Source organism: Saimiri boliviensis, chromosome 1, assembly GCF_048565385.1.
Source record: "Saimiri boliviensis isolate mSaiBol1 chromosome 1, mSaiBol1.pri, whole genome shotgun sequence".
NCBI classification, from domain to species: Eukaryota; Metazoa; Chordata; class Mammalia; order Primates; family Cebidae; genus Saimiri; species Saimiri boliviensis.
The window spans coordinates 57,429,187-57,450,277 of NC_133449.1; the positions used below are offsets into that span (position 1 = coordinate 57,429,187).

A 21,091-nucleotide genomic window follows, 5' to 3' on the forward strand; every position below is an offset into this window, starting at 1 on the left:
AAGGCTCAGCAAGTAAATATGAGATATAAAAGAAAGACCAAATTGAAATTTCAGAACTAAAGAAATAACCAAAATAAAATGTTTAACAAATGGGCTAAACTTCAGAATAAAAAAGGCAGAGGAAAGATCAGTGAGATATAAAATAGAACAGAAATTATACAACTTGAACAATAGGTAAAATAGGCTGAATAAAAATGGGTCATAACCTATGGTTTCAAATAGCAACAAAGAGTATTGAATGCTCCCAATACAAAGAAATGATAAATATTTGAGATGATGGATATGCTAATTATCCTGATCTGATATATACATTGTATGTATCCAAGCATCATGGCGTACCCCATAAATATTTAGAATTATAATTGTTAAAAACAGTATCAGGGATCTAATGGGATTCCTGTCATTAGAGTACTTGGAGAGGAGGAAAGGATGAGGCTAGAAAATATGCAGAGATAATGACTGAGAGAAAAGGGACACCCAGAGCATCCTGTTGCTGAGCCAAGATGGCTGACTTGATGCAGCCAAGAACAGCTTTCTTCACTGAGAGACGAGACCATCAAGAAGGCTAGCTCACTCTGAGCAGGTTTTTAAAAGAAGGCATTGAGAGTAGATGGAGGGAGTGTGCAGACCTTGGGCTGAAGGAAGAAGGAGCTAGGAACTCTGCCACAAGGTTTCTGAGTACCAGGACTCATTCCTGGCCCTGAGCAGCTTCTGAGGAAAAGGCTCACTCTCACCACAGACATCCAGAATCCTAGCTGCAGGAGACCCCACAATCCTCATGGACATTTTAGTTGACAGAACTGCTCAGGGAGTTGACAGAAACAGGATTCCAGCCTGTGCAGAACCCAGTGTGTTGGGTGCCAGAATGTTTGCATTGGAGCACAGCCAGGGTTACCCAAACCTAAGGCTTGCCACACTCTTCAAGGTAGCATCAGCTTTTATTGACCGTCAGATCTGGACAGAGCAGGGTGGTCTTGCTTCTGAGATGGGGCCAGTCTGATCTTAGTGTCTCATTGCCTGCCAGCCTCTCCCAGGGTGCCTTCCTGGCTGTGCCTGCTTGTAGCACAGCCTCAAGACCAAAACAGGGTACATAGGCATGAGGACCAGCCCAGGACTGTGAGTTTAAGTTGTTTGGATAAAAAAGGCTACAGGTCCTGGGTCTGGCTCCTGTGTAAGAACCCTAACAGCACAGCCTTTTATTTTTGATGTGTAGAGAGAGAAGGGTTGAGAGGAGTTGGGGAGCACTAAAGTAGAAGCAGTCTCTGGGGCCTTTTTCAGAGAATGAAAGGAAGAATGGGGGAAGGATTTTTGGTCTACGAGGTCAGCTAAGTTTCATTTTGTAAGTTCACCAAGTGGTTTGGTTAGGGGGCAAAATCTGGCATTCAGAGGCGAGAGTATCCTACAATGCCTAGGAAGGAGAGAAGCTGTTGTTTTGTGGATGGGACTGGGGTTTGGGAAATTAACTGGATATGGTTGGCAGGGAAATTACCTGGATATGCTGGTGAAGGATAATGCCAGATGGGGAAGAAATTTGGGCTCTAGACAAAAGCATTTTTGAGGTCAAGAACAGAATAGTGAGTTGTGGAAGCAGGTATGGAAGATAGGAGGGTATAGGGTTTTGGTACAACCAGGGAGATGGGAAGTACAATCTGATTGATGAGGTGTAGTTCTTGGACTAGTTTGTAGAGTTTGTCTGGTTTTTGGACAGCTAGAAGAGTGGAATTGTAAGGACGGTTTGTAGGAATTCAAAGGCCATGTTGCAACAGACAGGTGATAACAGCCTTTAGGCCTTTTAAAAACCAGTTGCGGGATGGGGTACTGGTGCTGAGCAGGGTAAGCGTAGTTAAGTTTTAAGGGGTTGATGAGAGGTGAGTGACTTGTAGCAAATGAGGAATTTGAAGGAAAACAGAGAAGTGGGGAGAGACTTATCTCCAGTTCTCTAAAGGAAAACAGGGAGGGGTGGAGAGACTTGTCATCTTTTCTCTAAAGGAAAAGAGAGAGAGGAGGAGAGACAAGTCTCAGCCCCTCACCTTCTCCAGCTTTATGCAATTGCCCCTGCTATTTAACTCACCCCTCAGAAAGTCTGTTTCTGTTATTTTCTAACTGTGCTCAAATTCACTGTACTCGCTTACTTCTACATGCCCTGCTTTTGTTTAATTTGCCGGTTTACACTTTTCCTCCAGGCAATTCACTCTTACTCTCACTCCCATTCTCTGCTCCTATGCAATCTTGTTAATGAAAGTGAGTGGTTACTTACAAATACTACACTCTTCCTCATACACCATGAAAACCATGACAACTCTCCCTCCACACAGTTACCCTACCAAACCTGCTACAACCTTTAACAGCCACAGCCCTTGCTGGCTCCCTCGGCATTTGGGTCTAAGACCCCAGCCCCTCAAGACGCTTTCTCACCTTTTCAGTTTACACTTTCAGTTCTGTCCAAGCCAAGGACCTTTTTTTCCTCTATGGTTCTTATTCTTACATCTGCCTTCCCGCCAACTAGACAGGCACTTATACAGTAGTTCTCCTTACTGCCAAAATTCAGTTTGTCAATGGAGATGGAAGCCTCCCTGCTCCCCTCTTGGTCCCAATACAACACAAATGGGTCATTCCATTGATCCCCTTACTTGTAGGGTTAGGAATTATTACCACATCTGGCTCAGGCACGGCAGGCCTTACCATTTTAATCGTCACCTTCTGTAGCTCTTCTAATGATTTCTCTGCTCATATTGCAGAATTAACTCAATCACTATCTCTTCTTCAAGCTCAAGTAAATTCCCAGCTGCAGTTGTCCTCCATAACCGCAAAGGTCTTGATTTGCTGACTGCTGAAAAAGGATAGTCTTTGCCTATTCCTAAATAAAGAATGTTGTTTTTATGTAAACCAGTCCAGCCTCATATATGATGCCATCAAATAAATTAAAAGACAGAGCCCAGAAGCTCGCTAATCAGGTAAATGGTTATTCTTGAGCTGGCTGGACTGGCTGGATGCTCTCTAACTGGGAGCCAAGTCTTCTTCCAATCCTTAGTCCTATGATACCTATCTTTCTCTTCTCTTATTTGGACCCTGTGTTATCCAATTAATCTCTCAATTCCTACAAAATTGTATACAAGCAATAACCCATCAGTCAATACAACAAATTTTCCTTCTAATAACAATGCCACAATATCAACCCTTTCCCAGAGATTTCCCAGCAGTCTAAATTCTTTCCCATTTTAGGTTTCTGTGCCACCCCTAATCCTGCTCAAAGAAGCCCTGAGAAACATCACCCCATCATCCCTCTGTGCCTGCCTTCCTAATATTCCACTGCCCTCCACTCTTCATATCTTATTCTTTCATATTACTAATATAAAAAGACAGAAATGTAAGGTCTTTCAGGCAGACTGATGGCCTCTTGGATGCCGTGTAAATCTCTATGACATGCAGGGACACTCCAGATGAGTTCCTGGAAAATCTAAAGTAACTGGAAGACCATGAAAAGAGGAAGAAATGATCAACCTCTGAGGCGCCTACTTAACTTTAAGACATTCTCTCTTGTTTCTTATTCCTGCCCAATTGATAAGACCATTGGACTTTGTAACACACCTTGGTCAACCTTGTGATTCTGTAATCAACTACCAGCTTGCAAACCTACAACCCCCTCACAGTTTGCAAATACCACCCTAAATTTACTTCTGTAACTCTCCACTGTTTACCACAAACCTTTAAAACCAATACCTATCCTACCACCCTGTGCTGATGCCCTTTTTGGCCTCAGTCTGCCTGCACCCAGGTGAATAAACAGGATCATTGCTCACGCAAAGCATATTTGGGGGTCTCTTCATTCAGAGCACATGTTTTAACAACACTTACTCTAAAAAATGGCTAAATTAAGTTCTCAAGATAGAAGGAAAACAAAAGAATAAACATTGAAATATCAGGGGGAAGTAAGGAGCACAGAAAAACTATTTTTTTTTTTGTGGGTTTCTAAATTGTTTGTGGATAGAACATTACAATGATTTGATTCTAGATGTTGAATAGAAGAAATATTTAAGGTGATATTATAAATGTGAGAAGGTCAAGGATCATAAAGTCAAATAATGTTTCTCTCTCAACTAGTAAATGATAACACTCTTGTTCTGTGGAAAGTTATGCATATCAAGTGTAATATAATACCAACCATTAATATAAAAGAGATTCAAAAACTTTATCAGTAGTTCAATATTTAATATTTTGAGAAACCTCCATCCACAATGTTGGTCCCAGTCTATATTCTTACCAACAGTGAATACAGTACTTCTTTTCTCCACACCTTCTACACACTTAATGTCTGTCTTTGATAATTGCCATTCTAACAGGTGTGAGGTGACATCTCATTGTCATTTTGATTTGCATTTCTCTGATTATTGGTGATGTTTATCACCTTTTCATATACTTCTCTGCAATTTTTATGTCGTCTTTGGAAAAATACCTATTCAGTTCCTTTGCCCATTTTAAAATCACATTGTTATATTAAATGAGTTGTATTTCTTTATATTTTGTAGATTGGCCTTTTATCAAATATATGGTTTGCAAATACTTCTCCCTATCAGCAGACTGTGTTTTCATTTTTTCAATTATTTCTTTTTCTGTGCAGAAGTTTTTAAATTTGATGTAGTCCTACTTGTTGATTTTTTGCTTTTGTTGGCTGAGTTTCAGGTGTGATATACAAAAAATCATTGCCAAGGCCAGTATCAAAATTTTTCTCCTATTGTTATTCTAGAAGTTTTGTGGTTTCAAGCCTTAAATTTAGAGCTTAATCCATTTTGAGTTGATGTTTGTGTATGATGTAAGGTAAGGGTCCAGTTATATTCTTTTGCTTGTGACTGTTCAGTTATCCCAGTACCATTTATTGAAGAGATTTTATTTCCTCACTGTATGGGTCTTGGTGGCCTTGTTGAAAGTTCTGACATTGCATTCCATCTGCTAGGTATATACCAAAAAGAAATGAAATCAGCACCTCACAGAGATATCTGCATGCTCATTCATATTTGTTGGCCACATGGTAAACAGTAGCCAAGATACACAACCTGAAAGAAACAAACACTCCACAGAAGAACAAATACTATATGATCTCACTTTTATGTGGAATCTAAAAAAAAAAAAAAAAAATGTCAAATATATAAAAACAGAGTAGAGTACTCATTTTCATGGGTGAGGAGAAGGAGGAAGATATGTAAGTCAGAAGGTACAAATTTGCAGTTAAATATGATGCATAACTCTAGAGATTTATATAACATGAGGATTATAGTCAATATTGTATACTGAACATTTGCTTTAAAAATAAATTTTAAGTGCATTCAACACAATAAACTTTTTTTTTTTCTTTTTGAGATGGAGTCTCCCTCTGTCACCAGGTTAGAGTGCAGTGGCACAATATCAGCTCACTACAACCTCCACCTCCAATTCCGTTGCCTCAGACTCCCCAGTAGCAGGGATTATAGGTACATGCCACTAACGCGGCTAATTTTTATGTTTTTAGGAGAGATGAGGTTTCACCATGTTGGCCAGGAATGTCTCAATCTCTTGACCTTGTGTTTCACCCACCTTAGCCTCCCAAAGTGCTGGGATTATAGGCATGAGTCACCGCACCCAGCTACAAAAACTTTTTCTAATTGAGGTGATGTGATGATCACATCAAGTGATGGATATGTTTACTTGTTTGACTAGTAATCATTTCATTAATATAAATCAAAATATATTGTATACTTTAAATATACAATAAAGACATAATTTTGAAGAAAAAAACACTAGAGGTAAATAAAAATGTAATTGTAGAAAATATTAAAGCATCCCAGAAGAAGTAACAGAAAATAAAAAAACAAATATAACAAGAAAACAGTCAATAAATGGACAGGCTTCTGCCTTAATGTAACAAAAATTAAATAAGCATGGTGTAAATACATCAATTAAAAATACAAAAATCATAGAGAAGATTACAAAACATCAACTATATGCTGTCTGCAAGAATTTTATAAATATATAGACAGATTGGAAGTTTGAGAAATATATCATGCAAACGTTAATAAAAGGAAAGCATGAATTGCTACGTAACACAAAAAACATAGACATCAGAACAAAGAAAATTGCCATAGACAGAGAGATCATACAAAGATGTAAAGTCTATCCCCTAAGAATCTAAAGTAATCTTAAATGAGTATGTGCCAATTAGCTGTAAAATGAGTGGATCCTAATAGGCTCTAACAGACATTAATAGAATACTACACCCCCCAACCAACAAAAAATGAATATGCATGACCATAGAACATATACCACAATAGATCATATCCTGAGTTATAAAACACTTAATATGAAATAGTTGAAATCATATGATGTGTTATCTAATCATGATGAAATCAAACTCTAAATGAATAATAAAAAACTAAGAGGAAAATTTCCAAAAACTTAAAAATAAATAACACACTTTTAAATATTTCATAGATCAGGAAGAAAAATAAATTACACTGAAATAAATAAAAGGGAAAATACAGCACAACAAAATTCATGTCATAAAACTAAAGCTGTGCTAAGAGGGAAATTTATAGGTCTAATTTTATATGTTAGATTAAGAGGAAAAGTCACAAATAGGTAATCTAGAATTCCACCTTAGAGACCTAAAAAAAGAAAATCAAAATCAACCCAAGATATGCAGAAAGAGAAAATAGTAAAGATAAGAGCAGAAACCAATAAATTTGAAAATAGAAGAAAGTCAATGAAACGGAGCTGGTTCTTGGAAAGTATTAATAATTTCAAAATTATCTAGTAAGACTGACAAAACTGGTAAAAACTACCAATATCAGGAATAGTTATAACTATAGAACCTGCAGATAAAAAGTGGGTAATAAGGGATTACTATCGGAAGTACCTTATTATTATATCTGGCAACTTAGATGAAATGAACTACTTCAGGAAAAACGAACTACAATATTTACTCAATTTGAAATAGATAATTTCTATGGATAACTCTGTAGCTATTAAGAAATTTGAATAATTTAAAAATCTCCCTCCCAATCTCAAAATTTTCAGGACCACATGAAATCACCGGAGAAATGTACCAAATGTTTTAAAAAACTGCTAAACCCTGTTTTAAATTATTTCTTCCAGGAAAAAAAGGAGGAGAAAATATTTTCCAGTTTATCTTATGAATCTAGTATAAATTTGATACTAAAATAGAAAGATAGTACAGAGAAAAAGATTAAATATTAAAAAGGTTAAAAAACAATGTCACTTAAAAATATACAGAAAATAGGCCGGGCGCGGTGGCTCAAGCCTGTAATCCTGGCGCTTTGGGAGGCCGAGGTGGGTGGATCATGAGGTCAAGAGATCAAGACCAACCTGGTCAACATGGTGAAACCCCGTCTCTACTAAAAATACAAAAAAATTAGCTGGGCATGGTGGCGCGTGCCTGTAATCCCAGCTACTCAGGAGGCTGAGGCAGGAGAATTGCCTGAACCCAGGAGGCTGAGGTTGCAGTGAGCCGAGATCGCACCATTGCACTCCAGCCTGGGTAACAAGAGCGAAACTCCGTCTCCAAAAAAAAAAAAAAGAAAAAAAAAAAAATATATATATATATATATATACAGAAAATATTTACAAACCACCCATTTATATTTCTATAAAAACATATAAGAATTAGAAATAACATATTAACAAATAGAATTCAGCAATACATAAACATAATTTAAAATTATGACCAAGTGGTGTCTGTTTCAGGGTCCAAAGCTGGGTAAATAGTCAAAAAATCAGCCTATGAAAATCACCATGTTAACAAGCTATAGAAGAAAGATTTTGTGATGATATCAATTAATGCAGAAAAATCGCAATCAACCCTGATTCATAATAAAAACTCCCAGAAAAGTAGAAATAGAGAGTAATTCAACTTGACAAAAAGTGACTTCAAAAATGTCTACAGGTAACATTATATTTACTGATGAAAGACCAAATATTTTGCCCTAAGATTGTGGAATAAGAAGACAAGGATGTCTTCTATCACTACTCTTATTTAACATAGTTTTATGAGTTTCTAATAGCACCAGAAAAAAGCAAATCAAAGACATTTAAATCAGAAAAAAACAAAACTTTTCTAAGTTGCATATAGCACACTTGTCTACAGAGAAGATCCCACACAACCTACAAAAACATTTTTAGAGCTAATAAGTGAGTTCAAGGTTTCAGGATAGAAGATAAGCATTTAAAAAATTTATTTTATTTCTTCATGCTAGCAAGAAATACCTGGACAATTAAATTCGAAGCATACCACATATAAATAGCTTAAAAATGATTCTTTGTTGTAAATGTAATAAAACCTGTATAGGACTTGTAGTCTGAAAACTATACATTCATGAAAAAATCAAATAGGATGTAAATAAATTAAAAGAGATACCATGTTAATGGATTGAAAAAAAATGAAGCCAGTAAGCATATTCTCTCCAGGAGGACATACTGTCAAGACTGATATAATTGTTATCAAAATATTAGCAAGATTATTTTAGACATAAATGAGATTATCCTGAAATTTATACAGAAAAAACATAGAACTAAAGGAAGCAAAATACTTTTGTTTTTTAAAAAGTATAAAAAGGCCAGGTAAGGTAGCTCATGCCTGTAATGCCAGCACTTTGGGAAGCCAAGGCGAGCAGATCACAAGGTCAGGAGATCGAGATCATCCTGGCTAACTTGGTGAAACCCCATCTCTACTAAAAATACAAAAATTAGCCTGGTGTGGTGGCATGCTCCTGTAGTCCCAGCTACTCAGGAGGCTGAGGCAAGAGAATTGCTTGAACCCAGGAGGCAGAGGTTGCAGTGAACCTAGATCATGCCACTGCACTCCAGCTTGGGAAACAGAGTGAGAATTCATCTCAAAACAAAACAAAAAAAAAAAAAGAAAAAGAAAAAAGAAAACTCAGAATATTTAATTTAATGCTTACTCTACAACTATAATAATCAGTAGCATGTGGTATTGTCAGAGAGACACATAAATTGATGAACAAGTAGAGATCTCATAAATGGACCCATACCAGATTGCCCAACTGATGTTCCTATCACAAAGGTGCAAAAGCAAGTCAATGGAGAAAAGACAGCCTTTCTAACAAATGGTGCTGAAGTGATTAGACATCCATGGCTTCCCCCCCCCAAAAAAAAATATAATTTGCACTGAATTCATAAAAATTAACAAAATGAATCCACTTAAATGTAAAAGTTAAAGCTATATAACCTTTAAGAAAAGAAACCAGGAAATTTCCATGATACAGGATTAGATAAATTTACAAACTTTGCACAAAAGAATGATCCATAAAAAGAAAAATAAATCAAATGATCTTCATTAGCTCATTACCTTCATTATTTTTGTGGTGAGGAAAAGGTATTGTTGAAAAAAGACAAGTTAACATGAGAGAAACTACTTACAAACCACCTAGAAAACAACAAAGAGCAAGACTATATAACTCAAATCACAACAGTAAAAAACAAACAATCTCATTACACAATTGAGCAAAAGACATGAAGATACATTCCACCCCACAGGATTTACAGATGGTTAATAAACACATGACAATAGGTTCATCATTAACCACTAGGGAAATGTGAGTTAAAACCACAATGAGATGTCTCTACATATCAATCAGAATGGCCAAAACAGAAAAGCAATAGTGACAATGTAAAATGCTAGCAAGGATTCACAGAAACTGGATCGCACATTGCTGAGGAAAATGTAGCTCTCAAACACACTTTGGTAGTCTCTTAAAAAAATAAATATGTAACTACTATCGAACCCAGAAACTGTATCCTAACCATTTGTCCCAGAGAAATAAAACCCTATGTTCACAAAAGAAGCAGTACCCAACATTTATATGAGCTTTATTCCTAATAGCAGGGGAAAAAAAGCATAGAAATAAAAGCCTCACACTGGTAAAAGGTAAAACGGACTGTAATATCTGTACCATGGAATACTACTCAAATAATACAAAGGAACAAACTTTCCATACCTGTAGCAACCTGAATCTCTAGAGATTATGTTGTGTACACAATCCCAAAAGGTCCCATCCTATAAGATTCCATTTATGTATAACATTTATGAAATGACAAAATTAGAGCAATGGAGAATGTATTGGTACTTGCTTGGAGTTATAGAGTTGAGAGTGAAAGGGAAACTGATTTGGCTAAAAACAAGAAAACCACACGAGGAAACTCTACAGTAAAGGCAATGTTCCATATCTTGACTATATCAATGCTAATATCCTGGTTGTGATATAGTTTGTAAGATTTTGCCATTAAGGAAAACTTGATAAATGACACATAGGATCTCTTTGTATTATTTCATACAACCACATGTGAATCAGCAATTATCTCTAAATAAAAGTCTAATTAAAAAAAAAAAACAAAAAACAGAAAGTTTATTGAGTACAAGACGCCAGATTACAGTGCGTTATAGAATTTGGAGGGTGGTAGGGAACTGTATATGGGCAAATACCATGTCATCCCCTAAGGTAAATCTGATATTTATTGGTTAAATGTATAGATGTCTCTTTCTCTGCTCACTACTCAAATGTAGTTATTTACTCCAATTCAGTGTTCAGTTCTATGCTCTTTTCTAGACACTCACTGAGTGAACTCATACATTCTCATGATTTTAACTGCCTGTATGCTAATGATTTCCAAACTGACATTGTCAGTCTTTTTTCTTCAAACTTCAAATTCTTACAGTCCATTGCAGAGAGGACATGCTCATGTGGATGTTCTGCAGACACATTATTCAGAACAGAATTCTTCACTTTTCTCCTCTTGCAGTCTCTATTTCAATTAGTGTCTCAACCCTCCAACTGTGCTGCCTAATTAATAACCTGGAAACTATTCTTGACTCCAGTATAACTTTCAGACCTCCAGCCATTCAAGCACCAAGTTTAGACACTTTATTTTCACATCTATTTTTTACCTTGCTTAGATTCTCATATTTCTCTCCTGCAAACTACTGCTGTATTTTGCTAACTAGTTTCCCTACCTTGAGATTTGCCCACCTCATTAATCCTTTGCTTATCTTCCAGAGATTTTTTTAAATTGCAAGTTATCCATATCATTCCATTTTATTTCACAGAATATTTATTTATTTATTACATTCTATTTATTCCAGTCTATTTCACAGAATAGAACTTACAATCTATGTCAAAATATAAAAGCCCTCTGTGATCTGGTCTCTTCTACCCCTCAGACTCATTCAGTTCTTTCTCTGCCTGGAACTTGATTCCCCAGGAGCACTGGACTGTAGGTAACTACCCTTTGTCATATTTCTTGTCTTTCTTGTAATGACCCTCTGGTAGTAAGATGCTATACCTTTCCTTACCCAACCCTCCCAGAGATGACTCTCCCCTCTCCTCTGTCTGCTTTATTACTGTTTAATATTTAAAACTCTAAGCATGGATTCCTTATCCTGACCTTGAAGGATTGTATGATTGTCCCCCACCTTCTCACAGCACCTTGTGTAAATCTTTACCATGGCCCCACCTATATACTAGTTAGATAACCAGTTTCCCCAGTATACTGAAGGGGATATTCAAGGGCAAGAAAGATGCCACACTACAGAATAATGATGCCAAATAGATGTGGAACCTTTCAAAAACTATCTCAGCTTTCATTTTACAAAGCTCACTTTTTATAAACTCTCAGAACTCAAAATTTTAGGAAGATGTGTACTTGTTCATTCATTTATTCAAAAATATGTACTAATGGACAATTATTGTGCCGGGGGCTAGGAATATAACGATGAGAAGGCAAACTTCACATCCTGGAGCTTATAGTAAAGTGTGATATCACTCTGTAAAATGTTGTGCAATGGGAAAGATAAAATTCTAGCATTCGTTTCACATAATCAATACAATGATTGGAGGAAAGGGGTGTTAACAATATTACAGAAAGCCAAAGACTCAAATATCAGAGTTAGGCCAAGTAATCACCAAGAAAAGGATCCTGACACAGACACAGCAGTAGGTGCAGAAATAAACATTTGGGGTCAGTGTGGTGGGAAGAATGGAGAGTTTAGTTCAGAGCAAATAAGGATATCGTGTGAATGACTTTAAAAAAAAATGCAGACATACTTGGCTTGATTTTATGGTTGGATAAAAATGTGGGACGTAGGTGATGCCACTTCTAAACAACCTGCAGAGGACTTGCCAATGTGTCCTTAGATGATCTTACTAGACTCCACATTAGTGAGTAAGACTTTGCCTCAATGACCTTAGGGGTGTGTTAGGCCGTTCTTGCATTGCTATAAAGAAATAACTTGAGACTGGATAATTTATAATGAAAAGAGTGTTAATTGGCTAATGGCCCCGCAAGCTATACGAGCAGGGCACTGGCATCTGCATGGCTTCTGGGGAAGCCTTAGGGAGCTTGTACTTACGGCGGAAGGGGAAGTGGCGAAAGCAGGAGCAAGAGGGCGTGGGGGAGGTGCCACGTCGTTTTAAACAACCAGCTCTCACAGAAACTCACTGCCACGAGAAATCACTACAGTGAGGATGCCACTAAGCCACGAGGGATCTGCCCCCATGACCCAAACACTTCCTGCCAGGCCCCACCTCTAAACTTGAAAATTACATGTCAATGTAAGACTTGGGTGGAGACAGATATCCAAACTGTATCAGGGGGATTCTGATCCCTATTATTTTGCAGAATAAACTTCCTTCTAACAACCAGATTACTCCCTAGACACTGTCATTCCTGACTCTCTAAATTGTTAAAGTCAAAAACCAGGTGAAATCCTAGTCATCTCATCCCAGCACTGAGCCACAAGATTATATAGCTTCCATAGAATAAGAAGATCAAGAATCTCTTCTATCCTAGGTTACATTACTATCAAGTCCCTCTGTTAAGTGAGTTCAGTTGAACCAACTCAGAGTCAGGAAATCGGGTCCATGACACCTGGGTATTCTCAAGAAAGATACCTTTTTATCCTCTCAGGTTCTTTTATGTCATAAATAAAAATTCTTACAGTGATACTTGTTTTACTCCAGTTCCCATGTCAACTCTAGCCCTACTTAGAAACTTTGCCCACCCTGTTCTTGTACATCTTGTTCTTGTTCTGTCTTTGAAGAAATTATGTTCTCCCAGGATTCAGAATGTTTCCCTGTCCCTGCAGGTCCTGGTAAGTTTTAGTTTCATGAGGTATGTATTCACTATAACACAATGAAAGTGGTTAGAAACAGATCAGAAAATAATAAAGAACCACCCAAAAGACCATGATCCGTGACTCCATGGCCATGTCTACAGAGTCTGGGAACTCTGCAAGTGACAGACTTCACAAGCAGTCTTTTATTAATCAATTCATTTTTATTCAACAACTCTGTATAAAGCCCCTACTATGTAGCAGATGATGTTAAGTGCTTAATTTCTGCTTCTGTGGATCTTTCAGTCTATTGGGCTCTGACCATTTGGTTTATAAACGAACTCTTAGTCTTAAGTCATTCACACTGAGAGGGCATGCACAGGGGGCTGCCAGCAGTCTATCCTTCTCTAAAAAATAAATGTACTTCAGGGTTTATTGCTTCTTGCTCTCTTGCCTGAAAACTTTGGGTTTAGTCTCCCTGCCTCACTCCTGCCCCCGCCCCTCCCATTCCCCGAGATAGTCTCCTTCTGTCACCTAGGCTGAATTGCAGTGGTATGATCTCAGCTCACAGCAACCTCCACCTCCCAAGTTCAAGCAATTCTCCTGCCTCAGCCTCCTGGGTAGTTGGGATTATAGGCACCCACCACCATGCCCAGAAAATTTTTGTATTTTTAGTAGAGACAGGGTTTCATCATGTTGGCCAGGCTGGTCTCGAACTCCTGACCTCAGGTGATCCACCCACCTTGGCCTCCCAAAGTACTGGATTACGGGTGTGTAGGCTTTTCTTTTTACGACCTCCAACACCTTCCTGAGAGAATCTGAATAGTCATTTCCCACTTTCTATATGCAGCATATTACATAATTCAAGCTAAGACATAGTTGTAGCTATAGTACTACCTACCACTATAGAGTCTACCTAAGTAGAGTTGATAATCTCACTGCTATCATTTCCATATCTGATTTACTTCAGGGTAAACTAGAACATTACAGTGTTCAAAAGGACTTAGCTCTTCCTTACCCCTCTTTCATTGGTCTAGCACTTTCCACTCCAGTTTCCCCTTCAAGAAGAAGTGGTCTCTTGAATTGCAACCCATTTGCCAAGGGCCATAATTCCCCTCCAAGCTCTGACCAACTTCACCCACAGGAGAGCATTTGATATTTACCCATTCATTTACTAGGGTTTTTCTTTCAATGGACTATTCTTCTGAAATACCACTATTCTGCTCACTTCCTGCTCCTACCCACCTGATTTCAGGTGCTCCCACCAGCTGTGGCCATGCTGTTATGCCAAGCCATTAGTTCTGCATTGTACCCAGCCCTGGCATCCCTCCAGCCACAATTATTATGCACAGGTAGTTCAAGGGTAGATTGGGACTGCCATCTTTCTTGTGATATTTCTTTCGATAGGACAGCTAGAAAATTCAAAATTAAGCAGTAGTACAATGAGTTGAAATAATTTACAGATATTTTTAATGCTGGAGAAAAAATAATGATCTGATTAAATCTTCTCCTAAGAAATCATTATTTTATTGAGTTCATCCAAATAGCAGGGTGTGATTTTAATTATTATAATGGAATATAATTGTCACTAAACTGCGGAGTTAATTATTCTGAAAATAATTGTGTCATTCTTCTACAAATAAAATGATACAAAAATGTATTTTGTGGCTCTGAGTTTTGAATAATACCAACACAGCCAATGTATTTACTACTCATGTGAAACTTAAGCAACAGTCACTTGTGATTCACCGAATTGTCTCCCAAGAGTTGGTTTCAATCTTAAAGTTGCAAATTATATGAAAGCTTCATTATTCTCCAGTGGGAAACACAAGATTCTTCAGAATTGCCTCAGAATTGGCATTTGCCATCTATCTTAAATGCTACCATCTGGTCGGAGTGTTGTTATAGGTCTCACTGATACTGTCTAGTTATTTTTCTTTTCTATTTTATAACTCTTGATCCATGGTTAATTTTCAGACAGCACAGCAGAGAACCAAAGACATGAAATTATCAGACATTCCATTACCCTGAAATGAAGGCCAAAATTGTATCCCTGGAGAAAAATGGTCAGTATTCTCAAGGTTAAGATTGAATGGTGGCTCTCAGGGCATAATCAAGAGTCTTAGGCAAAAATAATAGAGTAGAAATATTTGGTAGCATAACACTTTTTCCTTACCTGGGACTTACTTCAGTTAATTTAAGAATCATTTAATACTATGTTTCTAGATTTATTTTGGCTGGTATATCTGAACTTGCCTGCCTTTTCCATCATACCACCCATCTCACAGCCCATATTTTGGGGTCTTGGGCCCCTTTAACTGTACTATTAATGGTTTAATGAGAGTCTTACTCTCTTATGAAACCTGTCCTGTGAGTACTTGAATCAATTGGAGCCATTAGTATGATTTGCTATCATAAAAGTCTTGTAATAGAAAACTATTCTTCAACTGACATATGTCATAAAGTCAAGATAAGAAGGGGAGAGCTACATAATTTGGAACTGGCCCCAACAGATCTGTCAGAGAGGAGAGGGCCATATGGACAGAGTAGACTTTAAACTTTAGTAGAGAGAGTCAATTAAAGATTAAGTGAATACGAAGTTTCCATTGGGCTTCACTGATATGAGTATTTGCTATCAGGGTAAAAAAAGATTACATACTCAGAATTCAAAAACAAGACTTTATTTATTTATTTTTTTTAAGAACTAGAATGCAGGAAGGAAGAGGGGCTGAGACCAGTGCGCCCTACATCCTTGGGACATCAAAATTATAGAGTTTCATTTATTAATTTAGATTTTATCCTAATATTTACCTAGTGGTTAGCATGATGTAAGAACGTCATGACGCTCAGGTAGTAAAGATGAGAAAATGTAGCACTGAAATGCACAGTGTGAGTGGCCAGCAAGAGAAAGGAAAAAAAAAATATGCAGGAAGAAGTTTGTTAAGGAAACTCAGGAAGTATTCAGTTGGTGCAAAAGTGACTATGGGTTTTGCCATGACTTTCAATTCCAAAAACTGTAATTAGTTTTGCACCAACTTAATAGAATGTTTTCAGAGAAAGAGGTCAACAATATCAAAGGTTTTTCAGAATCGAATAAACTGAGAAGAGAAAAATGCTCATTGAATTTAACAATCTGCATGTTATTGGTTACTTTACCAAGCTGATTTTGTAAAAAGATGAGGATAGAAACTGATGGAGAGTAAGTGGCATGAATGCTGACAGTTATTGTAGATAACCAAAGGGGAGATAGAAGGGAGGAGGGTAAGAAGGAAGATTTGTTTATTTTTTTCTTTTGTGTTAATTGGGAGGAACTCCCAAGTGTGTTTAAAAACAATTCAGCTGAGAGGAAGTAAATGAATATGCACGAGAAAGAGAAGGGATTAAGCAATACAGCATGGTCTCTGATCAGGCTAGCTTCAAGAGACCAAAGCATTCATGAGACCAAAGCAGAAATTCAATAGAAGGATTGGCCTCAGATTACAAGAGGAGCAGTTCTCAGCTCTGTCATTAACTCTTAAAAGCAACCCCAGAGGTTAGTAATTGCTTTTTCTCAGTTCAGATCTGCTTCTCTTTGTGAATTACCAGCAGTGTATTTGTTTCATTTCTGGGAGCCTTTTCCAATTAGAGATGGGGATTACATTATTTTAACAATTATGAGAAGCCTGAAACTCCACCTACTTCCAGATAGGAAAGCAAACTTAAGACAATACTACAAGTGTGTAGCGCACTCCCTCCGGGGTGCCCCTAACCGTCAGTGACAGCTTCTGGTTATGCTGTTTATAGTTTCTAATCCTGGGAGCAGAGACTTGAGTCACTTATTAATAGAGAATGGAGGAAAACAAGGTTGAGAATCATTCTAAGTGTCATCTCAAAAATGTATTTTTAAAAAAAAAGATTAAAAGGGAAAATAAATTTATTTTTGCCCTACTTGTGGCCCATGTCATACCAATGACACAATCAATGGTCCTGAGATTGCAGAGTCTCACAAGAATAAAGTATGCTGAAAAGGGAAGAGCCTTGAACAGGCTCTCCATAAACTAAGCCCACAAATCCTACATACATTTTATTTTTGTAAAAAAAAAAAAAAAAAAATAGATTCAAATACAGTTATACCTGGTAATTTATGTATTCTCTATGGCTGTTTGTGTGACAGTGGAAGAGTTGAACAGTTGTTACAGAGACCATATGACTCTCATAGACTGAAATAGTTATTCATCCCCTTTCAGAAAAGAGTTGGAGCACTCTTTGCCTTGAGGAACACAGGAGCTATGTATGCAATGCCTCAGGCTATTGACAGTGAAGAAAGTGAGAGTTCCCACTTTTCCAGGGAGGAGATGCTCTCAGACTGATCTCACAGGCAGAATCCACAGACCAATATACAGGGCTGGATAGCAAAGACAGTACCCAAATCCTCATAAGTGTTCAGAGGTCAAGCTCTTCTCTTTTTTAAGAGGACTGCAATTCCAAGGGGACATTGCTTATGGAAGCAATGCAAACCCCAAGATTTTCTTCTAGGATTTTTATGGTTTTGGGTTTTACATTTAAGTCTTTAATCCATCTTGAGTTAATTTTTGTGTAAGATGTAAGAAGAGGTCCAGTTTCTGTTTTCTGCATATGAATAGCCACTTTTTGCAGCACCATTTATTAAATAGGGAATTCTTTCCCCGTTGCTTGTTTTTGTCAGATTTGTCAAAGATCAGATGGTCATAACTGTGTGGGGTTTTCTCTCGGGTCTCTGTTCTGTTCCATTGGTCTACATATCTATTTTGGTACCAGTACCATGCTGTTTTGATTACGGTAGCCTTGTAGTATAGTTTGAAGTCAGGTAGCATGATGCCTCCAGCTTTGTTCTTTTTACTTAGAATTTTCTGGGCAATGCAGGTTATTTTTTAGTTCCATATGAAATTTAGTTATTTTTTTATTCTGTGAAGAAAGTCAATGGTAGCTTGATGGGAATAGCATTGAATCTATAAATTATTTTGGCCAATGTGGCCATTTTCACAATATTGATTCTTTCTAACCGGGTAAATGGTATGTTTTTCCATTTGTTTGTGTACTCTCTTATTTCTTTGAGCAGTGGTTTGTAGTTCTTCTTGAAGAGGTCCTTTACGTCCCTTGTAAGGTATATTCCTAGGTATTTTATTTTATTTGTAGCAATTGTGAATAGGAGTTCATCATAATTTGGCTTTCTCTCTATTGTTGGTGTATAGGAGTGCTTTTAGTTTTTGCACATCAATTTTCTGTCCTGAGTCTTTGCTGAAGTTGCTTATTAGCTTAAGAAGCTTTGGGGCTGAGATGATGGGGTTTTCTAAATATAGAATCATATTGTCTGCAAACAGAGACAATTTAACTTTCTCTATTCTTATTTGAATACCCTTTATTTCTTTCTTTTGCCTTATTGCCCTGCCAGAACAGCCAATACTATGTTGAATAGGAACGGTGAAAGAAGTCATCCTTGTCTTGTGCTGGTTTTCAAAGGAAATGCTTCCAGCTTTTGTTCATTAAGCACTATATTGGCTATGAGTCTATCATAAATAGCTCTTCTTATTTTGAAGTATGTTCCATCAGTACCTTGTTTATTGAGAGTTTTTAATATGAATGGGTGTTGAATTTTATCGAAGGCTTTTTCTGCATCTATTGAGATAATCACGTGGTTTTTGTTACTGGTTTTGTTTATATGCTGGACTAAGTTTATTGATTTGTGTATGTTTAACCAGGTTTACATCCCAGGGATGAAGCTGGCCAACTTGATCATGATGGATAAGCTTTTTGATGTGCTACTGTGTTCAGTTTGCCAGTATTTTATTGAGGATCTTTGCATCAGTGTTTATCAGTAATACTGGCCTGAAATTTTTGGTGGTGGTGTGTCTCTGCCAGGTTTTGGTATCAGGATGATACTAGCCTCATAAAATGAGTTAGGGAGGAGTGCCTCTTTTTCTATTGTTTGGAATCATTTCAGAAGGAATGGTACCAGCTCCTCTTTGTACCTCTAGTAGAATTCAGCTGTGAATCCATCTGGTCCTGGGCTTTTTCTGGTTGGTAGGCTATTAATTATTGCCTCAATTCCAGACTTGTTATTGGTCAATTCAGGAATTTGACTTATTTCTGGTTGGGATAATGTATGTGTCCAGAATCTTATCCAATTTTTTTCTAGATTTTCTAGTTTATTCATGTAGAGGTGTTTATAGCATTCCCTGATGGTGTAGCAGAAGTGGCCATGGGAAATGGATCTCTCAGACACCGAATATAAGAAGGAGTTTATTCAGCCAAGAGCAAGGTGGCATATCTGCCTAACAGCCAAGCTCCCCTAACAAAGGAAGGTTCATTCTTTATATAGTCTTATACTTTAGATGTTACACTTGGAAGAATCTTAGGTTTATAGCGTAACATATGAAAAAGGTCTCAGTTTACAGTCTTAGGAATTACATATGAAAAGGGTTTCAGTTTACAGTCTTAGGAATGAAAAGGGGAAGTTGATCTGAGTTTATCCCCCCTTTATTCAGAGGAATGTGACGTCAGATGCTTAGTATTGTAGTAACCTCATTTCCCTTCCCAAATTTAGAATATCATTAATGCTACTTTTTTATTTTTGTGAGCTACCACGCCCAAACTAATACTATTTTCCGCTACCATTTTTAATCATTGCTAATTCAAGAAAAGGCATACACATTTATTTAACATGTATATGTGGGGAGAACCACAATGACTACCCTGATGTTCATTATTTTGATCACCATGGTAGAACTACTTTATGCTATATAGTGCATCTTAGGACTGCACTTATGTATGTTTTTGTTTAACTTGTGGACAAAGACTTACGGATAGGTGCAAAAAATAAATACTCTTTTGCAACCCAGAACTCATTGTTCAGTATGAGAAAAAAAAAAATACTCCCTCTTCACCGGTAGTGTGTATTTCTGTGGGATCAGTAATGTTATGCCCCTCATCATTTTTTATTGTATCTATGTTATTGTTTTTTCTCTTCTTTAGTAGTCTAGCTAGTATTGTATCTATTTTGTTAGTTTAAAAAAAAAAACAGTTCCTGGATTCATTGATTTTTTTTTTTTTTTTTTGAAGGATTTTTTTTATGTCTCTATCTTCTTCACTTCTGCTCTGATCCTAGGTATTTCTTGCCTTCTAGCTTTTGAATTTTGTTTGCTCTTGCTTCTCAGGTTCTTTAATTGTGATGTTAAGGTGTCAATTTAAGATCTTTCCAGCTTTGTGATCTGGGCCTTAAGTGCTATTAACTTATTTCTTAACACTGCTTTAGCTATGTCCCAGAGCTTATGGTAAGTTGTCTCTTTGTCCTCATTGGTTTCAAAGAACTTCTTGATTGCTGCCTTAATTTCGTTATTTACCCTGGAGTCTTTCAGGAGCAGGTTGTTCAACTTTAATGTAGTTGTGCAGTTTTGAGTGAGTTTCTCTTTTTTCTTTTTTTTCTTTTTTTTTTTTTTTTTGAAGCAGAGTTTTGCTCTTGTTACCCAGGCTGGAGTGCAATGGCGCGATCTCGGCTCACCGCAACCTTTGCCTCCTGGGTTCAGGTAATTCTCCTGCTTCAGCCTCCTGAGTAGCTGGGATTACAGGCACGTGCCACGATGCCCAGCTAATTTTTTATATTTTTAGTAGAGACTGTATTTTAGTTAGGCAGATATGCCACCTTGCTCTTGGCTGAATAAACTCCTTCTTCTTGTATTCTGTGTCTGAGAGATCCATTTCCCGCAGCCACTTCTGCTACACCATCAGAGAATACTAGAAACACCTCTACATGAATAAACTAGAAAATCTACACAAAATTGGAAAGATTCTGGACACATACATCGTCCCAATCAGGAATAAGTCAAATCCCTGAATAGATCAATAACAAGTCTGGAATTGAGGCAATAATTAATAGCCTACCAACCAGAAAAAGTCCAGGACCAGATGGGTTTCACCATGTTGACCAGGATGGTCTCGATCTCTTGACCTCATGGTCCACCG

At 37.3% G+C, this 21,091-nt stretch overlaps 1 pseudogene; it reads left to right on the top strand.

Annotated features, from left to right (window-relative positions):
* Window positions 1-19,889: 19,889 nt before the first annotated feature.
* LOC120362247 (small nucleolar RNA SNORA40) lies at window positions 19,890-20,006 on the top strand (annotated as a pseudogene).
* Window positions 20,007-21,091: the final 1,085 nt, after the last annotated feature.